The sequence below is a fragment of the Panthera leo genome, chromosome C2 (assembly GCF_018350215.1).
Source record: "Panthera leo isolate Ple1 chromosome C2, P.leo_Ple1_pat1.1, whole genome shotgun sequence".
In the NCBI taxonomy this organism is placed as follows: Eukaryota; Metazoa; Chordata; class Mammalia; order Carnivora; family Felidae; genus Panthera; species Panthera leo.
In genome coordinates, this window is record NC_056687.1 from 98,894,213 (window position 1) to 98,916,001 (window position 21,789).

The following is a 21,789-nucleotide window of genomic DNA, read 5'->3' on the forward strand; positions in this document are numbered from 1 at the left end:
TAAGTCATTATTTAAGCAAATTTCCCTATTACTTATATCATAGTTTTCTGATAAAATAATCTTATAAATTCAATACAACTTGATTCTTTACCATAATGGATAGACCTCATATTTATTTAATATGTAAATTATTTTATGTAAAATATTATAATCTTGAGATAGCATAAATATTATTTCCCTGTCCTTTTGAGATCAATAATGGATCATTAAATTTTATATCAAATAAATAAGATGCCATTTCATGAATTATGGCATAATACATAACATAAAAAATACATGAACATTGCTTACTTATTAAGAACCCAATAAAGTATAATGATTACATAGTAAAAAATATTAAATGAAGTAAAACATTTGTTCTTTTTTTCCCCAAGATTTGTCTTAATTCATGTCATATTAATGAATAATTTATAAGGAAATAATTATTGTACATCTACTTTATAAAATTCTGGTAATTTGAAATGTATTTACATTGACTTTCAATTAAAAGCCAGCTTGAAGGTGTACATTTAAATAAGAGAGAAAGAAGTGTGAGCTCACTAATATTTTTTTGTCATAGGATTTGACCCAAGCTTCCTTGCATTTTCCTCTTTTGGAATTCACCTTCATTTTCCTCTTCTATGCCACCTTAACAAAAAGGTTAATCAGAGGAAGAGTTAAGATGGCAGAGGAGTTGGGAGACCGTAGGCTTGCCTTGTCCCTTGAACACAGCTAGATAAATATCAAATCATTTCAAACACCCAAGAAATTGATCTGAGGACCAAGAGAGCAAAATTTCACAACTAGAGGTGAAAAAAAAATGCCACATTATGGAAGGTAGGAGCTGTGGAGAGTTGATTTGATGAGAGAAGAGCTGAAGGTACTTGTGATAGTCAGGGAGCCCTGAACACACAGAGAAGAGTGAGAGAAAAAGAAAAAGAGTGAAAGTGCTCATTGGGGATTTCACAAGAAAAAAATCTTCCCCCAAATCACTGACTAGGTAAAATAGAGGGCCTGAATTCCACAAGGTTTTATAAATGGTGGAGCACAGGGTCTGAAATTTTGGAAGTCCATATAATCACCAGGGTTGCATCTGGAGGGCTTAGCAGTGTTCCTTTGGGAAAGGAAGGCTGAGGTGCGGGAGCAGGCAGCATGCACCGGGTCACACAGGAAGAAGCAGTTCCTCTGCTTGGAGGTGACATAGCCTCTCCAGGGGCAAAAGACCTGGTAGGCACCATTTAGCTGCCCCACTCAGTAAAACAGCAACAGGTATAATGCCAGTGAGTCTTGGTGCCAGTTTTCTGCTGTGCTTTACCATAAACTCTGAAATGCTGGGTGGTCACACAACCGAGTTCTGGAGCAAGCCAGCAAAGGCCACAGTGCAGTGTGACCCTCCCCCAGAGAAACAGTGCAGATCCACAAACACATATCTCTAAAACTTAGAGTTCTGAAACAAGCTGTGTACCTGAGATAAAACACAGGAATTCTGTGCTGCCTAGAAGGTGTACAGCACAGATATAGGCACAGTGAAGGCGAGTTTCTGGCAGAAGCTAGGGACATAAGAGAGGTGATTGTTTGCTCTTCTGTAAGGGCTTCCTGAAGAGTGGCAGAGATAAGCTTCCCATTCCAGGAACAAGAGAGTGGGGCAACACTCTCCATCAGCACTGATTGCCTCTAGTGAGGAAAATAGTACCACCAAGTGGAGGTCAGAGCTGCTTACACCAAACCCCACCACCCTGAACCCTGCATGTGCATTGACACTAGGGCAAGTCTACCTGAGAATCAGTGCAGCAGGTCCCACCCCCAAAAGACCAGCACAAACCTCTCGCACACACCAAGTTTACTGAACATAGAGTGGTACAAAGCTTCAGCTGTAGGAGAAATAGAATCTAGCTTCCTTTGTTTTCCTTTTTCCACTTAGGATACAGAAAAAAAGTTTGTAAACATTAAAACAATGCTAATTTATTTTATTATTTTTTTGGCCTTGACAATAGGACAAGATGAAGGAGTTCACCCCAAAAGAAAGAACAGGAAGAAATGACAGCCAGGGATTTAAATCAATATAAATATAAGTAAGATGTCTAAACTAGAATTCGGAACAACAATTATAAGGGTACTAGCTAGGCTTGAAAAAGCATAGAAGACACTACAGAATCTTACTGCAAAAATAAAAGAACTAAAAACTAGTCAGGCCAAAATTAAAAATGGTATAACTGAGATGCAAATCCAAATAATGCCATGACAAGCAGTATGGATGAAGCAGAGGAATGAATCAGTGATGTAGAAAATAAAATTTTGGAAACTAATGAAGCTGAAAGTAGGGGGAAAAAAGGTTTTGGATCACAAATGTAGTTTAGGGAATTCAGGGAAGCCTTAAAACATCATCACATTCATTCCTAGAAGTCCCAGAAGATGAAGACAGAGGAAAAGGGGTAGAACTTTTATTTAAGCAAATTATAACTGAAAACTTCCTTAACCTGAAGAAGAAAACCAACATCAAAATCTAAGAAGCACAGAGAACTCCCGTTAAATTCAACAAAAGCCAGATATTACCAAGACATAGTATAGTCAAATTCACAAAATACACAGACAAGGACAGAATCTTGAAAGCACCAAGGGAAAAAAGTCCTTAAGGAAGTCAGATCAGGTTTGCAGCAGATCTATCCACAGAAACATGACAGACCAGAAGAGAGTGGCATGATATATTCTGTGCTAAATGGGAAAAATATGGAGCCAAGAATACTTTATCCAACAAGGCTGACATTCAAAATAGGAGAGATAAAGAGTTTCCCAGACAAACAAAAACTAATGGAGTTTGTAACACTAAACCAGCTCTGCAAGATATATTAACGGAGACTCTTTGAGTGGGGAAAAAGGACCAAAAGCAACAAAGTCTAGGAAAAAAAACAACAACACAGAAAACATCACCAGAAACACCAACATTATAGGTAACACAATGACACTAAATTGATATCTTATCAATAATCACTCTGAATGTAAATGGACTAAATGCTCCAATCAAAAGACATAGGGTACCAGAAAGGAGTAAAAGAAAAAAAAAAAAAAAAAAAAACAAGACCCATCTATATGTCGCCTACAAGAGACTCATTTTAGACTTAAAGAAATCTGCAGCTGGAAAGTGAAGGGAAGGAAAATGATCTATCATGCTACTGGACACGAAAACAAAGCCAGAATAGCCATGCTTATATAAGACATAGATTTTAAATCAAAGACTGTATCAAGAGATGGAGAAAGGCATTATATGATAATTAAAGGGTATATCCCTCCAGATCTAACAATTTTAAATATGTATGCCCCAACTTGAAAGAACTGAAATATAGAAATCAATTAATACCAAATACAAAAAACTCAGTGCTAATAATAAAATAGTAGTATGGGACATTAACAACCCACTTACAACAAAGGACAGACCCTCTAAGCAGACAATCAACAAGAAAATGATGGCTTTGAATGACACACTGGACCAGATGGACTTAAAATATATATTCAGAACATTTCATCCTAAAGCAGAATATACATTCTTTTCAAGTGCACATGGAACATTTTCCAGAATAGATTACATACTGGTTCACAAATCAGCCCTCGACCAGTACAAAAAGACTGAGATTATACCATGCATATTTTTAGACCACAATGCTCTGAAACTTGATGTCAACCACAAGAAAATTTGGAAAGATCACAAATACATGGAGGGTAAAGAATATCCTACTAAATAATGCATATATTAGCCAGGAATGTAAATACAAAATTAAAAATACATGGAAGCAAATGAAAATAAAAACACAACAGTCCAAAAGCTTTGGGATGCAGCAAAGGCAGTCCCAAGATGGATGTATATTGCAATGCAGGCCTAAATCAAGTAGGCCTAACCTGACACCTAAAGGACCTAGAAAAGGAACAGCAAATAAAGCCTAAAGCCAGTAGAAGAAGGGAAATAATAAAGATTAGAGCAGAAATAAATGATAGGGAAACAAGAACAAATATAATAGATCAATGAAACTAAGAACTGGTTCTTTGAAAGAATTAATAAAATTGATAAACCCTTAGCTAGACTTATCAAAAAGAAAAGAGAAAGGAACCAAATAGATAAAATCATGAATGAACGAGGAGAGATCACAACCAACACCACAGAAATACAAACAATTCTGAGACTATTATGAAAAATTATATGGCAACAAACAGGAAGAAATAAGAAATAGAGAATTTGAACAGACCCATAACCAGCAAAGAAACTGAACCAGTAATCAAAAATCTCCCAAAAAACAAAAGTCCAGAGCCAGATGGCTTCCCAGGGGAATTCTAGTAGAAATTTAAAGAAGAGTTAATACCTATTCTTCTGAAATGGTTCCACAAAATAGAAATGGAAGAAAAACTTCCAAACTCATTCTATGAGGCTGGCATTAACTTGATTCCAAAACCACATAAACACTTCAGATCTTTGACCGCCCCCCCCACCGCCCTTCCCCTGCTCATGCTCTCTCTCACTCTCAAAAATAAATACACATTAAAAAATAATTTTAAAAAGGAGTACCTAGGTGACTCAAGTCATGATCTCACAGTTTCTGATTCAAGCCTTGCATTGGACTCACTGCTGTAGGCATTGAGCCCTCTTTGGATCCTATGACCCCTTTTTCTCTGCCCCTCCTCCACTCACATGTGCGCTCTCTCTCTCTCTCTCTCTCTCTCTCTCTTTCTCCCTCTCAAAAATAAATAAACATTGGGGCGCCTGGGTGGCTCAGTTGGTTGAATGTCCAACTTTGGCTCAGGTCATGATCTCATGACCTGTGAGTTTGAGCCCTATGTCAGGCTCTGTGCTAACAGCTCAGAGCCTGGAGCCTTCTTCAGATTCTGTGTCTCCCTCTCTCTCTGCCCCTCCCCTGCTCATGCTCTGTCTTTCTCTCTCAAAAAATAAACATTTAAAATATTTAAAATAAATAAATAAATAAATAAATAAATAAGCAAGCATTAAAATCCCAAACAAATAAAAAATAAAAACCAAACCAGACAAAAACCTCACTAAAAAGGAGAATTACTCTCCAATATCCCTGACGATCATGGCTGCAAAAATTGTCAGCAAGGTGTTAGCAATGCAAATAAAACAGTACATAAAAATAATTATTCACCATGATAAGGTGGGACTTATTCCTGGGCTGCAATTGTGTCCAATATTCACAAATCAATCAACATCATACACCACGTTAATATAAAAAAAGATAAGAACCTTATTCTCTCAATAGATGCAGAAAAAGCGTTTGACAAAATACAGCATCCTTTCTTGATAAAAACCCTCAACAAAGTAGGGATATATGGAATATACCTCAACATTATAAATGCCATATATGAAAGACCCACAGCTAATATCACCCTCAATGGGGAAAAACTGACAGCTTTTCCTCTGTGGTAAGGAACAAGACAGGGATCTCCACCCTCACCATTACTATTTAACTTAGTACTGGAAATCTTAGCCTCTCAGCAATCAGACAACAAAAAGAAATAAAAGACATCCAAGTTGGTAAAGAAGAAGTCAAACTTTCACTATTTGCAGACAACAAAATATTCTATGTGGAAAACCTGGAGACTTCACCAAAAATTAGTAGAACTAATACATGAATTCAGTAAAGTCACAAGGTATAAAATCAACATGCAAAAATCTGTTGCATTTCTATACACCAATAATGAAGCTGAAGAAAAAGAAATCAAGGAATCTATTCCATTTACAATTGTACCTAGGAATAAACCTAACCAAAGATGTAAAAGATCTATACTCTGAAAACTGTAGAATACTTATGAAACAAATTGAAGATGACAAAAAACAAGTTGAAAAATATTTCATGCTCATGGACTGGAAGAATAAACATTGATAAAATGTGTATACTACCCAAAGCAATCTATACATTTAATGTAATCCCTATCAAAATGCCACTGGCATTTTTCATAGAATTAGAGCAAACAATCCCAAAATTTGTATGGAACCACAAAAGATGCTGAAGAGCCAAAGCAATCCTGAAAAAGAAAAGAAAAGCTGGAGGCATCACAATTCCAGACTTCAACCTCCAATACAGAGTTGTACTCATCAAGACAGTATGGTACTAGCATAAACATTGACACATAGATCAATGGAACAAAATAGAAAGCCCAGAAATGGACCCACAACTTTATGGTCTACTAAACTTTGATGAAGCAGGAACGAATATCCACTGGAGAAAAGACAGTCTACTCAATAAATAGTGTTGGGAAAACTGAACAGTAACATGCAGAAGAATGAAACTGGACCACTTTCTTATACCATACATAAAAATAAATTCAAAATGGATTAAAGACATAAATGTGAGACAGGAAACTATCACAATTCTAGAGGATAACACAGACAGCAACTTCTTTGACCTCAGCCTTAGCAACTTCTTACTAAACACATGTCCAGAGAGAAGGGAAACAAAAGCAAAAATGAATTATTGGGACTTCATCAAAATAAAAAGCTTCCACACAGTGAAGGAAACAATCAATAAAACTAAAAGGCAGCTTATGGAATGGAATATTTGCAAATGACATATCTGATAAAAGGTTAGTATCTAAAAATCTATAAAGAACTTATCAAATTCAACACCCCAAAAATAAATAATCCAGTTAAGAAACAGGCAGAAGAGATGAATAGACATTTTTCAAAAGACATTCAGATGGCTAGTAGACATATGAAAATATGCTCAACATTACTCATCATTAGGGAAATGCAAATCAAAATCATGATGAGATATCACCTCACAACTAACAGCATGGCTAAAATTAAAAACACACACACAAAACACAAAAAAACAGTAAGTTTTGGTGAGGATGTGGAGAAAAGGGAACTCTCTTACACTGTTGGTGGGAATACAAACTTGTGCAGCCACTCTGGAGAATAATATGGAGGTTCTTCAAAAAAATTAAAAATAGAACTATTCTATGAGCCAGCATTTGCACTAGTAGGTACTTACCCAAAGGATACAAAATACAGATTCAAAGGGGTACATGTACCCCAAAGTTTATAGCATTATCAACAATAGACAAACTATGGAAAGAGCCCAAATGTCCATTGACTAATGAATGGATAAAGAAGATGTGGTATGTATGTATGTATGTATGTATGTATGTATGTATGTATGTATACACATGTATACACACAATGGAATATTACTCAGTCATCAAAAATGAAATCTTGCCATTTTCCACAATGTGGATGGATCTAGAGTGCATTATGCTAAGCAAAATAAGTCAGGCATAGAAATACACAAATACCATATTATTTAATATGTGGATTTTTAGAAACAAAAAGATGAACATAAGGGAAGGGAGAAAAAGGGGAAAACAAACCATAAGAGACTTTATTACAGAGACCAAACTGAGGCCTAGTGGGGGGTGATGTTCTAAAGGGGGGATAGGTATTAAGAACGGCACTCACTGTTAAGCACTGAGTGTTATACGTAAGTGATGAATCACTGAATCCTACGACCAAAAACAATATTACACTATATGTTATCTAACTAGAATTTAAAGAAAAATTTGAAGAAAAAACCCAAACAAACAATAGGACTAAATCATGCAAGCTGTATAGCCCAAGACTTAATATACACAGCTTCTCTGCCACTCTAGACCTTTAGCTATGTGGAAAGGGGGAGTGTGAGAGAATAGAAGCCAAATAGGAGGAGCATAAAGCCAAAACAAGGGACACCTGGGCTAGAGTTCCTGTTATAATTCTAGAAACTCACCAACATCATGGTGTTTTGGTATTGTAAAGATGAAAGGAGGGTACAAGTAGGCATAGATTGGTTCAGATTATGGCACCTCAGCTTTCCTCATTTCTTATGTGGCATGTAAGAGATCCAGAGGTTCTTGAGCAGAAAGTAAACATAGTGGAGATGTGGGAATGAGAGCTGACTTTCAAAGAATAAGGCGTAGTACAGTGAAAAGAACTTGAATTGGAATCTTTGGAGTGTATAATTTAGCCAAGGATCATATAGAGGACTTAGATAAGAATTCCGTATTTACAGAACCAGAGAGAAATGGAGGGGACAGATTGGATGATAGTGGGCCTTGACTACATCCAGATGTGAGACCATAAATGAGATGTAAGCAACTTTCATTAGAAGAAACAATGATAGAAAACATTGACAGGAGTTCAGGAAAAAGGAGTTACTTCACAGTGGAGTGAGCAAGCAACAGAAAAGGACTGTACAAATGATTTATCACTCTTTCCATCATGAGGATATATACACTTTCCTTTATTCCTAGATGCCAATGTGGTATGCCTTAGGTTCTCAGGAAGTCTGTGTATTTGGGAATTTTTGTCTTTTAACAAAAAGTTTAAAATTTCCAGCCATTATATTGTTGACATTTCTTCTTTTCCATTCTATACTGCTGTTTAAATTTTATTAGATATATATTCAACACTCTCATGCTATTCTTCATATGATTTAACCTTCTTTCATATTTTTTATCTCTCTCCCTAAACTGCATTCTATATAACTCATTTTACCTTACCGTTTGTTTACTATTTCTGTAGCTGTGTTTAATCTGCTAGCTAATTCATCAATGGGATTTAAATTTGAACTGCCTCATTGTATTTTTATATCATTATGCTTTGTTTCAAATATTCTTGTCCCAAGCTCACAATTTTATCTTCTAATGTATCAAATACACTAAACACATTTTGTAATTTTGTCTGATAATTTCAGTATCTGAAGTTATTTTGGGTCTGTTTCTGCTGTTTCAGTGAATTGGTTCTCTAAAAGGTTTAGGATATAAAATTTACTTAAGTTTGTCCAACATGCTGTAAGTATAGTTGTAAGTGAAATCTGCATCATATTGTCCTTTCTTTGGTTTTACTGTTTGTATCTTCTCCTGTCAAGATCTACTTCTTTTTCCTTGGATCTTACTCATTTTGAAACTTCATTTATTTTGTTCTTGTTGTTGTTGTTTTTCTTTTCTTTTCTTTTCTTACCCCTTGCATCTTCCACCATCTCATTTGTCATGCCTTACCTGTCTCTTCATTAGAACCATCACCTCCTTCCATTTGTTTGTACCTGTGATTTAAGGACAAATCACAAAATGTTCAAAATGAATCAAATAAATAACTTACAGGTCTCAAGTTGTTAGAAGGGTATATAACTCAGTGATACTAAATGAATAAAGTGAAGGGGTCTTTCTAGCAGTCATTATAGTCTATCATTGACTTTCCCCATATCTTGAAATAAATAACTCATCTTAGCATTCTAGGTCCTTCAGTCAATAAAAATTAGGAAACTGATATTTATGGAATTAAAAGTTCCAATGATAGATCAATAAAGTTTATCATAAGGCAAATCCTTATCTATTTACATATCAATATCATCCCCTGAACACTAATCTAATATTATTAGAAGACAAAAAAACACTAAGTGAAAATGACTTAACATTTCTGGGATTATTAAGGATATATCATGTTCTTATATAATTCTTCCTTTTTATAAAGCTGCAGAGAGAGATCTTTCAGAATTTTAGTGAAAGAGAGCTTTTCTCCTAAAGAACTTGTATTCATCATCTTTTCCGACAATGAAAACTGGATAACTGCTTATGTTTTCCTTTGTGCCTTGTTCTCTGTGAAACTCTGATACAGACTTGAAGCTCATACATAAAAAAGGCATTCAAATGCCTTCGGTGCATTTGTTATCTTCTTTGACTATGATTTTCTATTTTTTGTTTTACCATTTCATTTTCTAAGAGTTTATGGCAAGCTGTCAGCTTTGAAACTTTTGCAGAAACAGAGAAAAAAAATATATAGTTGATTCTTGAACAATATAGGGCTAGGGGTGCTTAGCTCCCAGTCAATGGACAATCCATGTGTAACTTTGGATTCCCTCAAAACCTAACTACTAATATCCTCCTGTTGACCAACAGCCTTACTGATAACATAAATGGTCAATTAATACATATTTTGCATATGTATCATGTATTGTATTCTTATAATAAAGTATGATAGAGAAAAATGTTATTAAGAAAATAAGGAAGAGAAAATACATTTATGGTACTGTATTTATAAAAAAACCCCACACCCTATGTAAGTGAATCTGTGTAATTCAAACCCATTTACTCGAAGGTCAACTGTAGAAATACAAATCAGCTTCTTAATGGGAGACTCTGCTAACAATTTAGAAGGTTCTAAAAAGTAAAGTAATTGTATATGCATTTGACATTTGCATAATGACAAAAATTATTATTCCTCGTGATCTTTTTTTGATCATAGATTGATATTAGCTGAACAATCTAATGGTAAATGATAATAGGTGAACAATCTAATGGTTAACCAAATTCTGTATTTAGCTGTGTTATCAACATGGACATTAGCTTAAAATATAACAATTATTTTGATTATAACCTTTTATTGTTCTCAACTTAAATGATAGAACATTTCAATATAGAATAAAAACTGAACACTATGACACATGAAAACAAAACAATCCTAGAGATAAATTTATGTATAGGTCCTATTTTCTATCCATCTAAATTGTGTCTTTTCACTTTAGTCAGAAACTGATTGATATTATAGAAAGTCATCTCACTCCCATAAAGAAACATTGTTTACTCTATGGAGATGGGGAAGATTGGTTTTATGTCATTGACGAAGCAGAAAAATATTTTAAACTTCATATTATTTGATGAGTTATTACTTAACTTGTAAAAATCTGTTTTTCCCACTACCTATCACATTTTGTACCACATATAAAATCATTTTTTTTAAAAAATGAATATTTTTAGAAATAAAATATTTTATTTTATTTAATATAATATTTATGGATTTTCTCTACTAATATATAATTGCAAGCCATCTCTTGGGTAATCAAATAAGAGAATGAATTCCAAGGCACCCAGAGGAAGCTATCAAATTGATGGATCAATGGAGTCCAATTCATTCAGGTTTTATGATGTTTTTTCACTTGGTGTCTACATTTTTTATTTTACACCATCTTATTTGAAAAACGTTATTTTTAAGGTTTTTTTAATATTTATTTTTGAGAGAGAGAGAGAGAGAGAGAGAGAGAGAGAGAGAGAACAGAGTATGAGTGGGGGAGGGGCAGAGAGAGGGGGAGACACAGAATCCAGGCTCCAGCCTCAGCAGCCTCCAGGCTCTGAGCATCAGCACAGAGCTGCACGAGAACTCATGAACCGTGAGATCATGACCCAAGCTGAAGTCCGATGCTTAACTGACTCAGCCATCCAAGGTGCCCTGAAACACGTTATTTTTTGAGACACCTGGATGGCTCAGTCAGTTAAGCATCTGACTCCTGATTTTGGCTCAGGTCCTGATCTCGCAGTTTGCAGGATGTGCTGATGGCATTGAGCCTGCTTGGGATTCTCTCTCTCTCTTCCTCTCTCTCTCAGCCCTCTCTTTCTCTCTCAAAATAAACATTAAAAAACTAAAAAAATAATAAACATCATTTTTGAATCCATAAAACTGAGTATATTTATAATACAGTAAACATCAAAGAATTCATTTAACAGTATTATTTTCTGTTAACTCTAGTATTTGAAATTTATTTTATCTAAAATGTGTCATCCAAGTATATTAATAATTTACATGATTTCTCAATAAATATTATAGATTATTAAAGAATAAACCAATGGGAACCTCTTTTACTAAAGGGAATTCATTTTTTGCCAAAGAAAGGAGAACAGTATAGAAACTTTAATCTCATAAAAAGTTTGACATACATAATACCAGTAGGCATTCCGTGTTTCAACTCTCAAGATAACTCCTAATTTTTTTTTTACCAAGCAGTGACTAACCAGTTCATATAAATTATTTTCAATAAATTAAACTTACATCACTGGAAGATAAAAACAAAAAAACTATTTCAAAAAGTACAAAAATGGAGATATTATTTAACTTCATCTATTAATATGGTCTTAGAAATTATTCTGGATAATTAAACTTATAGTATAAACTCCCTTTGCTCTCTAATCAAAAGTCAGTAGATTTATTTAAAAATATGTCTTTTTTTTTTTTTTTTTTCAACATTTTTTATTTTTATTTTTTTTGGGACAGAGAGAGACAGAGCATGAACGGGGGAGGGGCAGAGAGAGATGGAGACACAGAATTGGAAACAGGCTCCAGGCTCCGAGCCATCAGCTCAGAGCCTGACGCGGGGCTCGAACTCACAGACCGCGAGATCGTGACCTGGCTGAAGTCGGACGCTCAACCGACTGCGCCACCCAGGCGCCCCAGATTTCTCAATAAATATTATAGATTATTAAAGAATAAACCAATGGGAACCTCTTTTACTAAAGGGAATTCATTTTTTGCCAAAGAAAGGAGAACAGTATAGAAACTTTAATCTCATAAAAAGTTTGACATACATAATACCAGTAGGCATTCCGTGTTTCAACTCTCAAGATAACTCCTAATTTTTTTTTTACCAAGCAGTGACTAACCAGTTCATATAAATTATTTTCAATAAATTAAACTTACATCACTGGAAGATAAAAACAAAAAAACTATTTCAAAAAGTACAAAAATGGAGATATTATTTAACTTCATCTATTAATATGGTCTTAGAAATTATTCTGGATAATTAAACTTATAGTATAAACTCCCTTTGCTCTCTAATCAAAAGTCAGTAGATTTATTTAAAAATATGTCTTGAGAAATCAAAGTCTTCTTTGGGAGAAGGAGGGAAAAGTCTACCAGAGTTAATAATTTACAAATTTAAATTCATCCTTATCAGTTCTGATTTTTTTTTTTTGCATCAACCCTAGAAACAGGGGTACTGCATTTTTTGTGTATTTGTAAATTTTTAAGATAAATAATATTAGTTCCTCAAGATTAATGCATTTGAACCCCCCCCCCAAAAAAAACCACTTATTATATAATCCAGGATAGTAGACATGGAGGTGTCCTACTCAGAACTTTAATTGTCTCTACAGAGATCCAGAGATGATTAAATTCTCAGCCAAGATAGTCTCTTACCTAAGACAGGGAAACCAGGAATGAAGACATCAGAGTGAGTTGTGATCATTGGGGCTCCTCAGACTTCTCTGAACACTTGGAGCCTATAGAGATGGCCCACCTGATACATTAAGAACTAGTATTTCCTTTTCTTGGGGAGATACTGCAGACTAATAGGCAACCCCCTCAGGTGATGTCCCAGGCTGATAATTATAGTTAAATTTCAGCATAACCAGGTTGGCAATATGCTAAGTTTGATAGAGGAGGAAAAAGATTACAACCCAAAGGAGCTGCAAAAATTAGCTAGCATGTAACAACAGGATCCAAGGGAGTACTCCTGATATTGGATTTTGTCCCTGGCAACACCATGTTTTATTAACTAACTCATCAACTTCCTGTCAGTAAAGCCCCCTTGGCTGCTTCTCTGACCTTGCTGATTTTTACAGTGGTTAAGCAGCACCACCTGGCCTCTACTGCTGTATTTCAAGGGACCTGGAATATAAACTAAGTAAACAAGAATTCATTGATTTAGGGGCATTTTTATAGAAAACAAAATTTAACTCCCTGGACAGGACCCTAGGGATTATGCAAACTAGTGGCTAGGTGGCTCTTTAAAACCTGGAGAAACTGATAGCTGAGACTGAACTGATAGCTGAGTGAGGTTGAAGTGCCTGAGTTACCTTGGCAAATGGTAGATAAAAGGATAAAAATGTTCAGGGGCATGTACATAAAATGGTTATTTAATGAATAACCATTAATGAATAACAAAAGAACACTGTTCCAGGGGAAGGCCCAGAGGACTTACCTTTAGCTAAAGACATGATAACTGCAGTGATGAGAGGGACACTAGCTTTACTAAGAGAAGGTTCTCCTCCACAAGTCAAAGCTGATGGTAGAAGATATAGCCACGGATATTGTTAACAGAAAGGAAATAATGGGTCCCCAGAGTAACAAAGGTCAGGTGTTGTTGCTTAACAAATATGAAACCAGAGGGTCACAAACTGCTGTAAACACCAGCAAGGTCAGAGAGTGGTAAAAGGGGCTTTACAGAGAGGGAATTAGTGACTTAATTAATAGAACGTGACATTGCTGAGGCAAAATGACAGCAAATGAAGTTGCTGTTCATTAACTATCATCAGAAGAAAGCATGAATGGAGGAGCAGGAATCTGAAGGTGGTTTCCCCAATAAAAACTTATCCCTTTCTCATTTCCCAGACATGAACCACTTTTCAGATATAGAACCCTGCTCTGAGAATTAGAGATGACAGCCTCTGCCTTCTATTCCTTCTGAGTTCATTGTAGCACTGAGGCCGTACTCTCTCTCTGGGCTTTCCCCGCTAATGCCTGAGCATGGCAGAGGAACTAGAGATACTATAACTGTAGTCTGAGGTCCTTCCTACTATCTACTCTCTTTCTTCCCCTTCTTCTACAGCTATCAGATCTGCATTGAAAGTTTTCTTTGCCAACCTCTGATCCCCCTCCCCTTCAACTTTCCTAGATATTACCTTCAATAAATTCTGTTCATGTTCAATTCTCTATGCTTCCGCTTTCTGGGGGACCCAACATGGTATACTAACTCTACCAGTCTACTGACTCTTGCACTCACAGGGGATGAAATTAGACCAATAGTACGGTAATTCAATTTTAGTCAATATATTTCAAGGTACATTTACTATGTGACATATATCACTGACCATTTCATACACACACACACACACACACACACAAATGAATGAGATATGGTCCCTATATTCAAGAAACAGTCTATATGAAGAACACACATATGCAAAGTAACTATAATCCCACTCATGCAGTGATCAGACTGTCTTAAAGGAAAGGTATTGAAGTGATTCGGGTGGAGAGAAGCTTAAAATAGTTGTGACTGGGAATCTCTGGGGGAATTTTCTAGTGAAAACTTCTAGCTCTGATCTACTTGTGGTACACAGTATTTTCTAAAAATAGCCATAAGAGTAATTTTATTCTCACCTGATCTTTCAGAAGCTTGCTTCAATCAAGAATCTGTTTTCTCTCCCTCAGAACTGCTACCATGTCTTTGAAACTACCACAATGAAGATAATACAGTAAAAATAATACTGTATTGCTTCTGAGATCTAGGTCATAAAAGACAATGAAGTTTTCACCTAAGAATAGATGAACCAAAGACGGGGAAGAAATGACGGGGAAGATGATGTTACCACCAGTGACCCATGAGCTGGATCTGGGTAATCAGAGGTTCCTCATCTGCTTCCCTGTCTTTGGAATGTGGATTCCACTTGCCTTTCCTGTTGCTCTCAGAGGTGTTCCAGGGACATAGCCTTGAGTTAGTGATATTGAGGACACCTGCATAGTATACTTGATTAAACCCAGTTAAGCCCTCTCCATATATAAACTTTTAAAGCTTGGCAGTCTTGCTGCTGCCCAAGACAAGACTCATGTGAAAGTATGCTTTGCATTTTACAACAGCTACCTACCAACCTGGAGTGGCCTGCCTCTTTCTTTGCTGTCTCCCTGACCTCTGCATTTGGGGGCCAGTTTCAGATTACAACTGGGAAGCTCCTGAGGCTCTTATGAGCGAACAGCCAACATGTCAGAAATTCTGCTACCTTAAAGACTCCATGTTGGAAAGACACAAGGAGATACTAATTAGAGACAGAGAGAAATGCCCAAGGAGTCCCAGCTGTTTGAGGCTTCCTATCGTGGGTCCCACATGTGTGAGTGAACAAGCCATCAGATGACTCCAGTAAGCAGACTTCCAGCTGCCTCAGGGATGGCAGAGACTAGCTTTCTTTTTCAAGGACTTTCCAAAATGAAGAATCATTACTAAAATAAACATCATTTTAAACCATTAAGATTTGATGTATAAAATAATGTCAAAAGGTACAAACTTCCAGTTATAAATAAAATAAGTCCTGGGAATATAATGCACGGCATGGTGACTATAGTTAAAATAATATTATATTGTATTTTTTAAAATTGCTAACAGAATAATTTTTTTAATATTGCCAAGAATAAACCTTAAAGGTCCTTATCACAAAAAATTATAACTAATCGACATTAATTAGATTTATTGTGATCATTTTACAGTGCATACAAATGGCAAATCATTATGTTATACACCTGAGAATAATATAGCATTATGTCAATTTTACCTCAATAAAAAAGACGTAGTTTTCTAGTTTCAATTACAAATAAATTTCAGTAGTTTTTCAATTGATTGATACATAGAGGTGTGTGCATGTGAGTGTGTGTATAATCTGTTCATCATTTGTTCATTAAAGGGATTTTCATTCATCAGTTTGAATGAGTTCTTCATTTTTTAAATATGATATTGGTATCATTCAGGACTATTATTTTCAAATAATTTTCTCAAACTGAAATTAAAATTGAATTTATCAATTCATAGAGCTGGAATTCCAGGGACATAAAGGCTTAAGATATAGCTAGACTCAAATGTGCAAACACTATTTTAAGAATCCCTCATTCTGTCTCTCAACTGTAGTCTTCTTTTTGTTTAATTTGTTTTCAACCAGAATCTCTGTGGTACAAAAATAGCCCTAAAGAGCTCTGGATTCCATGAGCCATACAGTTATCCCATCAAACTCAGACAATTTAACAGAAAATATTTCTAGTGTACTTCCTGACAACAATTTCATTGACTTGGCTTGAGAAATATGTTCCTCTATGAAGTGATATGTATGACTTAGGAGGTGGATTGCTCTAATGTCTTCCAGGCCTGGATCAATGGATAGAATTTTAAGACTTCACACTTATGTTAAAGTGGCTACAAATTTCAGTGTTTCCAATGCTTTATGAAGTATAAGACCAGAATACTACCAAGGTATTAAAGACACAGAATATACATAGTATGAAATTTTTTTTACTGTATTTTTTTTCCTGAGTGGTTGTTTCCTGTGTAAATGGGTGAATTGCAAGATTCTGTGAACCACTGATCTCTCTCTTCTATAGTTTCAGGTAAATACTTGTCAAAGTCTTTTTTTTTTTTCCCCATGAGAAAAGATGATTGCTGATCCTTATATTTTACCTCACCAATGACTATTTTTTCAATTATCATTTATTGAATTTTATAAAGGAAAAAATGATAAAGTGCTTTTTTTGGTCATTTTTAGAACAATTTTAGATTCACAGCAAAACTGAGCAGAAGGTAGAGATTTCCCATATTCCCAATAAACTTACATTGACACATCATCACCAAAATCCCACAGCTTATGGTTCACTCTTTGTGTTGTACAATCTATGGGTTTGGACAAATGCATAAGAACATATATCTACCATTATAGTATCATATGAAATATTTTCACTGCCCTAAAAATCCTCTGTGCTCTACCTAGTCATCTGTCCCTTTCCCCAGCCACTGGTAACCATTGATCTTTTTACTGTCTCCATAGTTTTTTTTTTTTTTTTTCCAAATGTCACATGGATAGAATTCATTCCTCTGTTTCTATCATCTTGTTGTTCATTCCATCAAGCAAGCTTCTCTTTTTGTTTATTGAGCCCTTTGCCTCTGCTATGTTATTTCTTATCTCTGTGTTAAGGGTCTCATTCATGTCTTCCACTCTTTTTTCAAGTCCAGTGAGTATCTTTATGATCATTACTCTAAATTCTCTATCTGGAATGTTACTTATATCTGTTTCACTTAGAACTTTGGTTGTGGCCTTGTCTTGTTCTTTCATTTTGGACAAATTCCTCTATCTTCTCATTTTGTCTAAGTCCCTGTGCCTTCTTCTGGGTATGAGGAAAGTGAGCCACTTTTCCTGTGTTTATGGGTAATGGCTTTATAAAGAAGAGGTCCTGTAGTGCCCTGCAGTGTAGTGTCCCCTGTACTCCCAGGGCCTGGCTCTTAAGAGTGTCTCCAATTTGTGCTGCATGTGCTTTGCTCTTGTGTCTTGGCCACTTTACCCTTCAGGCTAGTCATCGGCAGAGGCTCTCTTTGCCTATTGTGCAGTGTTTGGTCCCTAGCCTGAATATGGTGAGTCTTAACTAGGTGTGTTCTGGTCTGCTTGTGAAATTCGACCTGTTGCCACTGCCACCAGAACCAAGTCATACAGAAACTCCCAGGTTATGAGATGCAGTGTGGGCAGGGGTTTGGACTGGTCTTCTAGGGGTGGGGGCCCACCACACTGGGACTGATGCAAGGGTAACTGGGAAGGGTGGTTCCACCCAAGCACGTGGGAGTGGGGCTGGAGGTAAGCAAGTTAGGTAGTGAGTGTTGGTGCTATGCTGGTTCCCACAGGTGGCTCTGTGTTTATGCTGAGTTGTAAGGGAGGGAAATGGCACCTGCCAGTTTCTTTCTTCTCTGTGAATGCTATCTCTCTGGGACACACTCTGAAATGAGTGGATAACTTCCCCAGTGTATGCCCAGGTGCTCTTTAGGTTGCTGTTTCCATGCTATATGTCAACGGGCTGTTTGCCCTGCCTTTTCTCCAAGAACAGCCCTAATGCCCTCTGGTCTCTCCCTGAACCAAGCCTGGTGACCTTTAGATTTGCAGGCTTAAGCCCCGCTGGTTGCAAGATCTCATGAAATTTGGCTTTTTTTTTTTTTGTTTTCCAAGCGATACTGATCCATGTGCTCCCCTCTGTGCTAGTTGGTCTCTCACCTTTCTTTGTGACTGAGGGTCCCGCATACCATAATGGCCAAGATCTGTTTCTTTCCCAAGCTATATCTCCTCACTTCTTACCTTCTTTGATGTGACCTATTCTCTACCTTTAGTTGAGGAGTTTTTTTTCTGCCATCCTTCAGGTCAATTTATGGGATATTTAGGGTGACTTGCTAATTATCTAGTTGTATTTGTGGGATGTGATAAGCCTAGGGTCCTCCTACACTACCACCATCTTTCCCTCCTTCAACAACATTATTTTGATAAATTGAACACCAAATCATTATGGAATACCTTTCTTTATGGCTTTTGTTATTTTCTTTAAAATCTTTGTTTAATATTAATATAATCACTCCAATTTTTTTTGTTAGTGTAAGCATGTATATCAATATTCAAAATGGGTTTCTAATAGGTATCATAGAGCTGCGGCTTGATTTTTGCTCCAATCTGATAATCTCTGCTATGTATTGAGTTGTTCAGACAATGTGTATTTAATGTTATTATGTATATGCTATTTATGATTTAGTTTAGGATTGCTATTTTGCTTTGCATTTTACTTGTCCCATATGATTTTCCCCTTTCCTATTTTTCTGATATTTTTGTAAAGTAGCATACATTAATGTTTAAAATAACATACATTTATGTTTCCATAGAGGAATAATATAGTTGTTTTGCCAGTTTTCACCCTTACATGTTTTTAATATAATAAACTTTACTTCCGTAGACAAAATCCTCAAGTCCTTTTTAATTGTAGTTATTCCACTACTTATCCAATTAACAGCTGATATTTTCTATAATTATAGATCAGTCAGAATCTTTCTTCTGGATCACCCAAGAACTTTAAAAGAAAATGCCCAAGAGTCCTGGTCAACATAAGATCATAGTGCAAGGATATATTTAACTATCATCCATGTATGGTCACACCATCTTTGAACTGAATATTAAAATCAATAGCATATTAAAGTTCACAATTTTACTCTTTGGTGCTTTAGTCCTACTGATTTCTATATCCTTCACCCATAATCCACCTTTACTGACACACCTTGACCATGACCGAAGTCATACCATCACTTCCATCTTTACATCTAGTACGATTTTAATATCTAAGAGAATATTTCCAAATACTATTTTACTCTGAATTATTTTGAATTATTTTTAATCAGTTCAATGCTTTGAAGGTCCAAGACAAGACAAAATACATTCTAATATTTAAATGTTTAACTATCAAAAATTCTAATTGTTCAACAAGGCCACAGGATTCTCAAATGTATTCATCTAGTATTTTCTCTAGTGTTTCTAAATATTGCTTTATAACTAATTCAGAAAATGAATATTATTAAGCACATGCTACAAGCCATGAACTTTGCTAGATGACCTGACAACTTAATTCATGCCACAGAGTATTTCACAATTTAAGTATGGCTCTATTATTCACAATCATTCAGATTCATGCTTAATGTATTTGTGTGAGCTGTACTCATTATTAGGAAAGTGAGCACTTCCACAGGCCACACATTTTACCCTGTATTTATTTCTATCAGCTATTTTTTGCAATGTATTGTTAAATAATTAAGATAGAAGCGAGATTTTATTCACATCTATATTGGTAAATTGATCAAGTTATGGTGATAGGCTCAAATAGACAACTTCAACAATATTATCTTTAAAAATATCCATGAACAATGACAAGTTTAGTGAATTAAATACATAGGTATGTTACTATCACAACAGAATACAGAAATGGAAGAATGGTGGCATTTTAAAAATTTACTTTTAGATTTACTCATTTTGCAAATGTTTTGTCAAATATTTAAAAGCTTTTGATTCTTACTGAAGCCATCAACTAAGATTAAACAAAATAGGATTTAAAAAAAACTACAATTCTATTATATTATTATTCTCCATAATGGAACTGTGACAGTGAATAAGTATTTTGGACGTTTTTACCAGTCTGAGATTTTATATGGCAAGAAAAGAAATTGTGATATCAAAATAAGTGCTTACAGAGATACTTTTTACAACAATTTCTAATTCTGTCAACCTACTAGCATAGTATGGCTTTAAGCATATGTTTATTTTGCATAAGATAAGAATATCACAATATGAAATCATCAACCATACTGAGTATAAATTGACATATGTGAAATTTCTAAGGAGAAAAAGCTTTAGACTCAAATTTGCAAACTAGAGACAATTATGCCTTCTTTTCTTTGGCTTCTGGAATGGATATATTACAGTTATATGTATATATTCACATGCAAAATCCCTTTTATTTTCAATGACAGATGAATAAGATATAAATAACTATCCAACTCAATGACTCAAAGGGAACAAAAATTCACTTACTATGGTATAAGCATAGGAATATTCTATGCAAGGTCTGTGACTCAACCCAAAAAATAAAAGTACTATTCTGTATCATGGAAATGAATTATTTGATATAAGTTATTATTCTCAGTCAATAGAAGATTATTCAATATACTCCAAATTTTAGTAGAGCCAAGAAAGCAAGGAGGCTAGCCATAGAACCATTAATGGGATGGTGATCATTTAACTTAAATATCAAATAAAGATATCATAAAGATATAATTTATATTTCAGTTAAGCAAATCAATTTATCACTACTACTAAAGTATAGTTTGTCAGGTGTTGTAGACTTTGGGGGGAAAAGGCATACGTATGCCTCTACATACTCATACTGTAGAGTGATTTCCTATCACAAATGATTGGAACACACTTCTGGCACCCTAATGTTCCTGTACTGATGGGCTCTTCTGTTGTTCAATGTGTCTAAAGCAATAAAATCAGCTTGTAAGCATTGCCTTGGCAGATGAGCACTGCATGCATTCAGGCCATTATGGCAGTAGGGATGCTCAGTTGGGAAAATGGTATATAAATAACTGATAACATGAGGGGAGTCTGATTAATCCTTACTGGCCAGTGACTATTTTTAGGATCCTCTTGTGTTTGAAAGGATTTGTGCCTCTGAGGAATTGAATAAGACTGTGAATGATAACTCCATTTGACAGCACAAAACGAGTTCTTAGAAAATAATTATTTTAAAAATGATTTCTGAAAATCAGAGTGGTATTTTTTTTAATGTAAGTATATGCTATCCTTGATAACTACAATTAGGGGAACATACAAAATTCCTCCCAAATTTAAATCCCATTGAAAGATAGCAGTGTCTTTCTTCCCATCTCTCCCCCTACACTGCCT